The sequence below is a fragment of the Gopherus flavomarginatus genome, chromosome 24 (assembly GCF_025201925.1).
Source record: "Gopherus flavomarginatus isolate rGopFla2 chromosome 24, rGopFla2.mat.asm, whole genome shotgun sequence".
In the NCBI taxonomy this organism is placed as follows: domain Eukaryota; kingdom Metazoa; phylum Chordata; order Testudines; family Testudinidae; genus Gopherus; species Gopherus flavomarginatus.
In genome coordinates, this window is record NC_066640.1 from 14257411 (window position 1) to 14270054 (window position 12644).

The 12644-nt window shown below is 52.2% G+C and overlaps 1 protein-coding gene across 5 annotated transcripts in view; it reads left to right on the forward strand.

The window, feature by feature from the left end:
- Positions 1–12644, forward strand: part of LOC127040205 (BLOC-1-related complex subunit 8-like) — an 82528-nt gene that overhangs the window by 39188 nt on the left and 30696 nt on the right. For 2 of the 5 annotated variants that reach the window (XM_050934070.1, XM_050934072.1), the window contains exon 1: positions 9144–9259. The exons of 2 other annotated variants lie outside the window; for them this stretch is intronic. The gene's annotated coding sequence lies outside the window, so the exon portion shown is untranslated. Of the gene's footprint in view, positions 1–9143; positions 9260–11533; positions 11970–12644 lie in introns of those variants that run through there. One more of the 5 variants, XM_050934075.1, reaches the window with a different exon arrangement.

The following is a 12644-nucleotide window of genomic DNA, read 5'->3' on the forward strand; positions in this document are numbered from 1 at the left end:
GTAAGTACCTGCAGGAGGAACACAATTTGACAATGGGCTCTTCGGTTCAGCAGACAAAGGTCTAACGAGCTCCAGTAGCTGGAAGTTGAAGCTAGTAATTTCCAACAGTGAGGGTAATGAATCATTGGAACAACTTACCAAGAGCTGTGGTGGATTCTCCATCACTGATACTTTTTAAATCCGGTTGGGATGTTTTTCTAAACAATCTGCTCTGGTTCAAACAGGGATTAATCCAGGGAAGGCCCAGGTTCTGCAGGCAGTCAGACAAGCTAGTCACACTGTTCATTTCAGGCAATATAGCCATTGACGGCCTCTCAAGACCACTTCCAGCCCTGCGTGTCTGTGCCTGCACAAAGCCACGGCTTGCATTGTGCCATCAGTTTTTGGGTCTGAGCCTCAGTCTTTGTGGGAGATTTGAACCCGTGACCTCCTAGTAGAGAGGCAACAATGCTACTAATGGTATCACTGTGGAATTGGTCTCACTTGGGTGGGTAGTATGGTACCAGCCTGCCTCTTTCCACCTCTACCCAGCAAAAATAAGGTACATAGGCTGTGTTGGAAGCCAGCCTGCTGGCTTTGGCAGGAAGTCTGTTTTAGCTCCTGTTAATTTCCAGACCACCCAACATTTTTGCCCTGGGGGATTTCAGCTCCTTGGCCTGTGTTATTGTAACATGGCCCAGGGTCATGGACCCATAAGCCTGTGCCATTTATATCCCATCCCCTTCACTGCCATCTGCCTCTTGCACCAGGCAGCGGACAGTCAGTGGCAAGATGTGAGCAGAGCCTCTGAGTCTGTCTGGAGAAGCCTGGCAGATTTGGGAATATTTTTTGGAACACAGAGACTCTGGTGCCCCTGGGCTGCGCTGAGATTTACTCATCACTGTCCCAGTTAACAGCCCATCGTCCAGCAGCCCATGGGAGGGAGGGTTTAACAAAGTGACCAGTACTTAATCAGATTCACTCCTTTCTGACTTTAGCTGTGCTGCTTCTCTTGCACAGTTCAGACACAGGTCACAGACCCCTCTGGCAAAGAAAGGCGACGACCGAGAGGCTCCGGGTCATTTCGGCACAGAGAGCGCCCCCCAAAGGGAGAGTCTAAATGAGATGTTGTCTGAGTTCTTCTGGGTTTGGCCAAGGCTGAGAACACCGTATGTAGAACAATCCAGGGGGACGGACCAGCTAGTGTGTAGCTGGGCTACTCCATAGCCGGTCCTGATAGGCGCCTGAAGTAAACAAGTGCAACTCCATCGGAGTCAGTGGAGCTGCACCTGATTGAACGGCAGAGATGAGTTTGTCTTACTAACTATAAGCACCACAGTCTGCTATTGACTCTCCCCTCCTTTCTGGATCAGCCCCTTTTCTACCCCCCTGCCCTCTATGGTGCATGAAAACCTGCTTCCCTATTCTGAGTCCGGGCCTCTTTCGAGGTGGGTTAAGGCCAAACATTTGCTTAGCTCACTTCTCGGGGGACAACGCCCAGCAGTGAGGGGCCCCTACCAGGCATCTTGGCTGTCTTCATCTTGTTGATTTATCTCCGTGATCTGCTGGCTCTCGATCTAGAGACAGGAAAGACCTCAAGAGGGAGCCAAAAGCTTTTGAGCGCAAGCTCCAAGCACCAAAGGCAGGAAGAGCCGAGACTGGGACTTGCAGTGAAATGACCAGCCAGAGCTTTCTGAAAAAGCAGCATGCCCAGGCCACTAGATCCACAAAGCAGAAAGAACTTTCACCAGCCCACCCACAGCCTCAGGGTGAGGGCACAAATGTTGCAGTTGGCAACCAGCCCTGACCCTCAGGACACACCTCTGGGCCACCCCACGTGTCCACATTGCTGGGCCCCCTTTGCTGGCAGGCTAAGGAGAGATCAGACTGCCTATTATAGGCCATAGGGATTGAACTCCTGCATCTCAGGCCTACAAGGGCAGGGGTGTCTCAGTGCAGGTCGGAGGCAGTGGGGCTCTCTCCAGGCCAGAGGCTTATTCTGTGCTCCAGGGAGCTCTTAGGAGACCCTAGGATACAAGGTGGCATTCCACACATGCTGACATGTCCTCTGCACTCCCTCCCCTTCCAGGATCAATTAAGATTATGAGCGAGGCTAATTAACACCCTGCTAATTGCACTCTGCAGTCCTCTATAAATCACAAGATTTATAAGCAGACAGCAGCCACAGGCCTAAGAAAGATACTGCTCTTGTGTACCTGGAACCTCTCCCAGTGTCAGGATGGAGAGACCTTCCACCTCGCTCTGCTTCCCCTCTCACGCCTTGTTTCTCCCAAGACTGATCCTTCATCCTGGGGCAGCTCAAGGAGCCCACAGCGTTCACCCAGTGCCTGTATTCAGGACGTGGCCATTAGTGGCTAGGACCAAAGCCTACCAGGAAAGCTGTCTGTCGCTAGACATCCTGAACACGCCAGCATGGCAGGAGGAATGGACCCAGCAATCTAGTATGCTCTCCCCATTGATAGCATCTGAGGGCAGCAGGCAGAGAAGGGCCCACATCCCGGCAGATCCCTGCCAGAGCTCTGAGTGGCAGCCAGACTTCCCTCCGCTCAACACGGTGATACTTGTGCAGCCCCCAGGCTTGTTCAGTCTTTGGCCTCTCTGCCTTGACATCCTGATGTCACACAGGCCACCCAAGACCTTTCAGTTGATTGGCTTTTGGTCACTACCAGCACACCAGCTGGATTTGGACTGGTGACTTAGAGGTGTCCCATCCCCCTAAATCCTGGGCTAGCCAGTCTCCCCAGCACTAACCATTCTAAGGAAGCAACAGACCCTATTTTGGCCTTTGGAAGGGTTGGTTTGGGATGTCCCATAGGAATTTTGCCCTGTTGTTTATCCACCCAAGTTTATTTGCTACCTGTGGAAATTGGATGAGTCTCAAAGCCATTGTGGTAATGTGCCCGTGTCCTTCAGAGTTTTACTTTCAGGGCTGGGAACTTCGGGTTCATGGGTGGGGGCGTTCATTATGCACAGTTTCTCTGGAGGCAGGAGCCATGTCAGTCCAGTGTGACCCTGCATGGGGCCGGGGAGAGAGTTTATTTCCTGACAAGCCCTTTCTAATCCAGCATCCCACCTGGTAGCTAGGCAGCTCCTATCACGTAACTAGAGCCTAGAAGTTGCATCAGTTCCATTTAGCTGCTGTAAACAGTGGTGTTCTCCAGGGTCCCAAGTGTTCCCCCAAGGCTTCTGAATCCAGCTGCCAGGACAGTTCCTTACCGCTGTCTGGAGCAGAGCTGGAGCCATGCTGAACACCCCGAGCAGGGGAATGGGAAGTACCTTTCTGGTCAAACCGTTCAGTGTCCAGTAGCACTCAGTGTAGCTGGTGAGGCCAGTGCAGACACACATTCCCTTCCCGGGGGGGGGGGGGGGTAAGCAGGGTCTGCCAGATGATGGCCAGCAAACCCAGTTGGCCTGGGACAAACCTATTCTCGCTTCTGCCTCATGGGATTGCACCTCCCCCAGACTGCAGGTCTGAAAACGCCCGAGGACTCAAAGTGAAACTCCGCCAAAAGCCCCAGTTCCTTCCCCCCAGCCAGCCCCACCCTGAACTTCACCATCCTCAGCCCAAATTTCAGAGTTGTAACCACATGTGAACCAAGAGTGAGCGCTTTTATTACAGTCACACCCAGAGGCGCAACAGCCATCAGAACGCCACTGGGTAGGTGCTGCACAGACACAAAAGACAACCCAGTCCTGTCCCAAAGAGCTCACAGTCTACGTAGACAAGGGGTAAGAAGGGAAACTGAGGCAGAGAGAAGGGAAGTGACTTACCCAAGGTCACCCAGCAGGTCAGTGGCAGATCTGGGATTAGAACCCAAGTCTCCTACATCCTTGTCCAGGAATGAAGGTCCATTTCAGTTGCTCTCGGGCATCACCTGGGTGATTTCTCGGGTCTTGTAAGAAGCCTTGTCTGGAGCAGAAGCCAAGAATTGGGTCTAGCTTTGCTTCCACACAGATGAGGTATTATTCCATTCACCAGCAACATATTGCCCTGGGAAGTCCAAACTTCTCTTGACTCTCAAATCCACTGTGAAGTTCCCCCTTGCCCAGCCCTGGCTGCCTTTGGGGCCTGTCGGCAGTGAGGATCTTTGCACTGCTGTCACTGTACTGTTGCAAACCCCCAGCACTTGATTGCTTTCAGCCTGGGAGCAAGTCTTGGGTCATCCTGGTGCAGCACATCTGCCCTGGGGGTGTAGCTATATCCACAGTACTGATAGACCCTTGGACTTGCTGTTTGGTGCAGACTTTTTGTTCCACATGTGCTTAACAGTCACATGCCGATTGCCATCCAGCTAGTGGCCAGAAGCCAGAGAGATGGAAACCCCTTGGCCCCAGTCTGGACCTTCAGGGCTGAAATGAACAAGGGCTTATCGGGGAAGTGATTGCACCAGAAAAGCCAAAGGGGAAATGATTCCAGGGCCCAAGCCTGTCTGGTCAGGAGCTGTGCTGTGAGGTCACTCTGTGTGCATTGAAAATGGTGCCTTGGGGGTCTCACATCCCCATGTGTCACAGAGACTCGCAGAGTAAATTTTGCTGGTGATAAAGTTTCTTGCTGTGACTCTTCTCCCATGAATCTAGACTGGTGCCAGGGTGGAATTTTGCCATTCCTTTGCATTTGTGGTGGAGGGATGTTTTGCTTTCCAGAACTGACAATTTTTTTGCCTTGCTCCAGTCTAAGCACCGGTCCTCGGGCGGAGGGTGAGAGATTCGCCGCTTATGGTGGGCATGATCGTGGTGAGGTTTCACACAGATTTTATCTGCTTTTAACCTGATTAAAAGCAGCATCAGAAAGATGCTGCCTGGGAAAAGCAATCATGGACTGTAGCATCCATCCCATTTGGGGCAGGATTCGTCTGCCCTACTTTGTTCCCTCCAAAAACCTTGCCCCATGGTGACCCCTCCAAACCTACCCTAGGGCAAGATCACCAGCAGAACTCAGAGAGGAGTTTGAGTCATAGACCTTTCATGGAGATTGCTTTTGTTTGATGTCCCATCACGAGAGATGCTCAGGGCTCATTCTTGATCAGCTCCAGATTAGGTCCTAGCAGGAGTCCAACAGGCCTGCAACAGCTTCCCCTCTCGTAACATGAAGATAATGAGACTGACCTTCCTTCATGATGCGTTGTGGGGATCCAGGGATGAAAAACACTGGCTAAGAGCTAAAAATAAATGGGGCGCACCTTGTGCTCAGCTTCTGTTTATAAAGGGTTAATAAAGGATTAGTAGATGTTTCGATAAATGGCTGAACAATTACCACAGGTCACTAGGTTACTTACAACCACAGTTATAACCATCTATAGCACCTTCTACTCATGTCTAACATGCTTTGAGCCCCTAGACGTGTGACCTATTAGGATTCGTTGTCATTAGAAAGGCTCAGTCAGTCCGCTAGTAATGCTGTGTAAAGTGTAAGGGTCAGAGACGAATGGTGCAATAATACAAATAATTAATAATCATGAAACAGTTGTGCTAGGCCCTAGTAAATCTGGCCAGTCCAGGCTTGTTTCTTACACTGGGCCTGATTTTCCCATAGCCCAGCACCATTTCCAGTCGTTTACCCCAGTGCAGTCTGAGTGTAAAACACAGCTATTCTGATCTAACAACACTTTGCAGTATTGTAAGTGTCTGCACAAGCTGGAGGGCAAAAAAGAATCTGGCCCTTTAGATGTGGTGCTTTACCTAGCTGAGTTTGAAATGTCTCGGGCCCCAGAGACAGATGCACTGATAATACCTTGTAACATTCCAGCCCCTAATACCCTGGGATGTGTTTAGAAGAAGGAAGATTTCAGCAGTTTCAGCCTCAGCTATTCCACTGTGACTTTGCCCTGGATTATTTAGATCTCACTATTGTGAGGCCTTGATTGCAGTTTAGAGCAATAAGCCACTAAAAATTGTTTGTGGCAATAATTAGCTCAGGCTTTGCCTTCACTCTGGGCATATCCCTGGGAAGCCAGCTGGATCTTCCCTCACTGGAGAGCAGCAGCTTCCCGTTTGTTCGCTCAGCCCATCTCTGGCACCCTCGCACAATGTAGTTTTTAAAAAACCCTGTCCGTGTTGCATTACTTTCTGGGCCAGGGTGTGTCTGGGCCTGGGCCTGAAACCAAAGCGGAAGGGTCTGGGTGGGAAATGGCTGTGGCTGAAGGGAATAAGGAAGTGTCGGTGTTTGTGTCTGCGTGTGTATTATTTACATGTATTATGGTAGCACCTAGGACCCACAGTTATGCCCCAGGACTCCAGTGTGCTAGGCATTGTGCAAACATAGACCTGAAAGAGAGTCTGTGCCCCAAAGAGCTTCCAGTTTCAGTAGGCCCGTGTGCTTGTGTCTGTCTGGGATTTAGTTCAAAGAATCATATGGCCCTTAGTGCTGTGAAAGGGGTCGGACCGACAGCTCTGGAGCACAGAGCCCCGTCTGCGCCACCATGGCACAGCACAGACGGTGTCAGGGCAAACTGCCCTCCTCTTCCACAACTCCCATCCCCGCACTGCCTCAGCTTGTGAGTCCACCTTTAGGAAGGAACGGGGACTTCAGGCCCGAGGGCAGCTCAGGCCTGGATATCAGCTCAGACTGCTGCCAAGGAGACAATTATACTAGAGTTCCTGTTGTGAGGTTGGTCCTTGTCCTGAGCTGAGACCCCACCAACTCATTGCAGAGTGTCTAGCAGAATTTGAATGCATGGCCGAGAGGTGAAAGGCTCCACTTCCCATTCCTGAATTGGAGGCTCTGTCGTGGCACACACAAAGACCACATTGTTTGGGGGAAGGGGAGGGCCCTGTCATCCCTTTGCTTGGTGGCTCACCCCATGTCACACAGCGAAGAGTGCCAGGGTAGAAGGGAGGAGACTGGCTGCCAGGTGTTTTGGAGTGGACCCTGCTGGGAGGGGAAGGGAAGTCAGAAATGAGGGGAAATCCCAGGTGCTGATAAGCTTTTCTGATTGTTTCAAGCATTTTCTGGGACTTGACTGGGAGAAGGGAGGTCATTTAAAATGTAACAAAGTCAAAGAACAATAAGGCCCCAGGGGGTTGTGTCACACTCCCCAGGGTGTTTGCAAACCTGGATTACACCTCAGAGCCCTCCCTTGCTGTGTAGGGAAGCTGCATTACACCCACTGAAGAGATGGGGAAACTAAGGCAGAGAGAGAGACTTGCTAGGTCTTGACTTCTATTTGATTCCAGAGCTGACAATAGAACCCAGGTGTCCTGAGATCCAACCTCTCTGCTCTAACTACCAGACTACACTCTCTCCCACTCAGAGGAAAGCACCCAGAGTCCTGAGTCCCAGTCCTCTGCTCTAACCAATAAAACCAGTGTCCCACCCTTTTCCAGTGCCACGAGCTGCCCAGTAAACCTAATCAAGTGAAGCGCAAGGGCCAGATTCTGCATGGACTTGCAACTTGTGATGCCAAAGACATTTCACAGGGGGTCAGTCAGCCTTAGGTTTGGCCCCCCATGTGTAAAGCTGTGGACTCTGGCAGAGTTCAGATTCCTGGCCAGCTGCTTGACAGTGGCTCTGTGGCATTTGTGATGTATGTAAGAGGGGCTTCCAGCTGCAAGGATGATGCATTGATTCACTGAGACGTGGGGTAAAAGTGCTGAGATAATCGCAGCAAGGGTCCATTGTCCCTGGCCCAGGTTTTCAGTGTTCTGTCTGTTTTGGGGCCTGAGATGCATGGATCCAAGGCTCGTTTTAATAACGCCTTCCTGGAAACAGACACACTTCAGCAGCCTAGGCACTTTGTAGCAGACAGGCCAAACCTGCGAAAAAACTGCAGAAATTGGGCTTGTTTTTGGCTCAATGACTTGTGAGTTGCTTGTTGACTAGTTTTTGACTTGGAGCTTGTTTGGCTTATATAGCTTGTTGCTTGGTGCTTCTTTTTTTTTTGATCCGCTCCCGGTAAGCAGAGTCAAGGGGTGGGCAAACAGGGGTAAGCGGGGGAGAGAGTCAGGGGTGCAGCGGGCCCACCACAGTCCCAGACTGCAGGCCACGGGAATCTAGTCACATAGAGTGTTGGGGTTCTTAGGGACTGGCTTCTTTTGGCCATTTTGAAATGGGATTAGCTCAATTTTTGGCTTACTGTGAAAGTCGGGGTGCTTATTCACCACATAAAAATTGGCAGCTGTGCTTTGTAGCCAGTAGTTCCCCTGCTCATCCTTCAAACTTCCTCTTATGCTCCCTCACATGATGTCAGCACGGCACGTCTGCCCCCACTCAGGTTTCCTCCTACCCCTGATCAGTGTTGTTATCAGTCATGTTTATTATGGTGGTGCTGAAGAATGAAGCCCCATTGTGCTAGGTGCTGTACAACCATGGCATCGCAGCTGATCCCTGCCCCAGAGAGCTTGCTGTCTAAATAACCAAGACAGCCACAGGGCAGGAGTGGAAACAGAGGGACAGAGAGAGGGATTCACCCAAGGTCAGAGGGGGAATAGAGCCCCATTCTCCTGGCTCCCAGGCTGGGGGAAGGAATATACACACAAGCAGAGGGAACAACTGGCATGTTTGTTCAACACTATTTTTTGGCCAGGGAGAGGGGAGGTTGTTACTTGGGGGGTGGGGGGTGTAAGTTAAATGGAAGGGAAGGGGAAGGAGTGGGATGGGGCAGGTGTGGAGTGAAGCTCAAGTGACTAGGCTTGCGTGGGAGGGGAAGGGTTGGAGCAAACAGCCAGTGAGCTGCAAGGGAAAGTCCAGTGTGACTTGCTGTGGGAAGTTCTCTGAAATGACCAGAGCAGAGATCCCTGCTTTGGCTGGAGCCCAGATCCAGGACCCCCCAGAGCCAGAAACACCCCTCGGGATCCAGGCCCCAAAGTCCAGAGCCTCCAGCCCTCCCCCTGCACACAACCCGCCCCAGCGCAAGAGTAATTCATGTACGGCTCCAGCTGCCTTGCCACAGCCCCGCCGCGCTGAGGGGCGGAGCTATGAGAGACCCGTTTCCAGACAGCCGCCAATTGAAACACGATCCGGCAATTCTATGCAAATAGATGCCGGATCATCTCCAATCAGCGCGGCGGGAGGGGCGTGGCTATGCAAAGGACCGTCCCTGCAGCCCGGGAGCCAGAGCCAGCCGCGAGCCGGGCAGCTGGAGCCGCCGTGACTTTTCAAGCCACTTTTGCAGTTCGGCTCCCCCCGAGCCAGTGACAGCGCCGGGCCGAGCCGAGCCGGGCCGGGCCGGGGGCAGCGCTTCGCCTCCTCGCCACCCAGCCGGGGCCGCTGCCCTGCCGGAGCGGAGCAGCCGGGAAGTTTCTGGGCAAAGCCACTGACCAGGTGTGTGGGTGAATGGGGGCATCTTGGGCAGGGTGCCCGGGGAGGGGCGCCTGGAGGCGGGGAGCTGATAGCCAGAGACACGGGGCAGCGGCGCGTCCCCGCCTACCACGTCCAGTCCCGCGGAAGTTAGGTCGGGTGTACCTGCCTCCGCCGGGGTCAGCTGCAGACCACCTGCCCCCCCGGGAGCCTTTCACCTCCTCCCCCTGGACGCAGCATCTTCCCGGGTCTCTTCTGCCCCTCCCCGGGGTGCGCGGCACCCTCTGGGGCCGGGCTGGGGAGGGTCCGATCCTGGCATCCCAGGAGCCGCACGCACAGGTTCGGATACCTAGCCAGGCGCTGCGGCAGGGGGGCATTCACACCCTGTGTGCTTTTGCCACGCAGATGGGGGGAGGGTGGGGTTGATGCTGATTCTCCTTTGCAGAGCTCGCTTCCCTGTGCCCAGGAGGTCTGTGATGTGATTTGTGCCTCAAGGTTCAGCGTGATGGGAGGGCAGAGGGACTGGTCGGGGCTGGGGGGTTGCTAAGAGCCAATCTATGTTCCCTTTGAGGAAACTGCCAAAATGCGATGGCACAGAGTCTGAGAGCTTGGTGGCCAGGCACTGTCGCTGAAACTATCCTAGGGACAGTGATGGCACAGGGCAGCCTGCCCGCTCCAGCATCACCGAGATACCCTAAAGGGCCGGGGGGAGCCTTTGAAAATACCATGTCTCATCTCATCTCCTGCGGCTGCCCTGCGCGTTAATCACACATTTCCCAGCTATGGCTGGGCTTTGGAGTCCTACACCAACATTCCCAAGAGTGACCCGGATTTTCCGTGCCTCTCTTTTGAGGGGGCCCTGTAATGAGACACCTAAGCCAAGATTTTCACTAAGTGGGGCCCGTGGTTAGCCTTCTACGTTGTAAGCAGGCACCAAAGGGAGCAGCCGGATCCTCAGAAGTGCTGAACACCGAGTCTTGCCAGTGGGACTGACTGGGAGATGCTGGGTGTCGCTGGAAATCAGGCTGTCTAGGTAGGCGGCTCTCCTCGACTTTGGCTGGAGTTTGGATGCTCCGTGGTTCTGGAAATCCAGGACAAGGGTCTCTAGTTGCGCATCCAAAGCTAGTGCTACGAAAGAGGCTGCAGTATTTAAGCTATGTGAAGGCTAGACTGAGCAGGAAGTGGTCCAATAGAAAAGGGCCTGGCTGGGTACTCCTGAGACCCTGGTTCTGCCACTGACCTGCTGTGTGACCTTAGTCAAGTCACTTCCCCTCTCTATTCCTCCTCCTGGCCTCTGCCCATCATGTCTATTTAGACTGTAAACTCTTTGGGGCAGGGGCTTTCTCTGACTTAGGTTGAAATCCTGGCTATTAAAATCAGTGGGAGTTTTGTCATTGGTTGTAATAGGGCTGGGGGGGTTCACCTGTTTACACAGTGTCTAGTGCAATGGGGCTCCAGTCTCAATCGGGACCTCTCGGTGGTACTGTTTGAGAAAGCTGGAGGCATTTCTGAGGCTACCAGTTTTCCTGCTAAGTGCTGAGAGTCAAGGGGACAGACAGAGCGTCTGTAGCCATGCCAAGGCCTTGTAGCTGTGTGTTTGGGCACTGCTTAAAGTTTTGCCTAAGTGGCCTGTTGTTTTAGGGATCGTGTTCTAAAAAAAGCCTGTGGTTAGCTTTGCGCTTGACAGTTATTTTTACTTTTGTGTCTGCTCAGAGAGGAACGTCTGAGTTTAACCCAAAATTGCAGATTGTCGTAAAAACACAGTGCCCCTCTGTTAGTGCCATTTGCAGTGGGTCTTCAAGCTCCTTACAGACCATAACTAATCAGCTAGGTCTCTCGACCCCCCTCGTCAGCTCTGCCATGCCCATTGTACAGCAGGGTAAACTGAAATACAAAAGGTTGACGGTGTTAGCTCAAAATCACAGATATGCTAAGGCAGTAATGGCTCTGGCTCCCAGACTCCTGCTCTGACCACTAAACAAGACTGTCTGTCTCCTACTATACACTACGCATCACTGCTACAGTGGAGCTCAGATTCACAGAGCACTCGCTCTTCAAAAAATAACCTTCATGTCCCTTGACTTTCTCGGTGTTATCTAAACGCACAGCGTGTAGCAAGTTGTATGAGTAAGGGCTGAGTTGCATCTGCTTCCTCCAGGTATATGTTTGGCCCCAGATGACTTACAGGTATCACTGGAACACATTGAGGGCAAAGGTTCTTTATACTGATTGACTGATTTCTTTTTGTTTTTGTTTTACTTGATTTCAAATGCCATCTGCTGCACTGGGCACTGCCAGCGGTAATTAAAATGCACAGCAGAAAACCATGGTCCGCACCTCACCTCTATAGCAATACTGACTCCAGGCGTCCTGCCACGCAGCTCTGTCCTGAACTCCAAGGAAGAAGGGTGGCTTTGCAGGCAGTCTGGCCTCTGGCAGGCCAAAGGGAGGGAAGTGTGGATAAGTCGGATACCTAAGGCCCTGCTCCTGTCTCACGATCACCTAGAACTACCCCGGGAGCCTGTGCCAAGTCCCATCGACTGCAGGGGGCTGCAGGATCAAGGTTTCATTCTGCTTTAATTTAACATCATGGGTCGTGCTGCCCAAAGAATATTGCACATGCCCAAGAATCTTCTTACAGGATCTGTTAAGTTACTGGTGGGACCAGCTTTGCAAACTAGCTCCCCAGAGCAAATGTTTACCGAGGGTCTGTATTAGGTGGGCCTTGAATCTGATCCACGCTTCTCTGTTTATAATAAACATATGCAGTTTACAGTAGAAGCCCCGCCTGTCTGGTACAAGTGCTTCTTATTACCTTAAACTTCCTCTCTGGGGACAGGTCCAGCGAATCTTCTGCTGTATTCTGCTGCCCACCTGCAATTGATTTCCGGCAAGACCCTGTCCCTGAGAGCTTTACTCTTACAGTGATGGAAAGTTTCCTAGGGCTGCTAACTTTAGAGAGGGGTTTTCACGGGTAAGCAATTAATTTTGCAGCTTGCTGATGAGATCTGTGCAGCTTCTGGAAGGCAAGAACCTCCTGCTTCAGAGCTTAAACCAAGCCCTAGCTATTAGACACCAGGATGACACCTCGTAGGTCCCATTATCCCTCATCTGCTATTGCAGGGTTCTTATACCTACCCCTAAAGCATCTGATGCTGGCTGCTGTCAGAAACAGGACAGACAACTAGATGGGGCACTGGGCTGACCCAGGCCAGCGATCCCTGTGTTCCTACCAGCTAATCCAGCCGGTTACAAATCACATGCAGTTCAGCTGCACTCTGTGTACCAGGGAGACTTACATTTTACTCTTGTGCTTTCAGGATCAGAGCAGCTGACTTGGGGACTGAAATGGGGTGGGAGAGAGTGGATGACTCTGGGACTGTCCTGGGAAATTCTAGGCGCCCTGGGG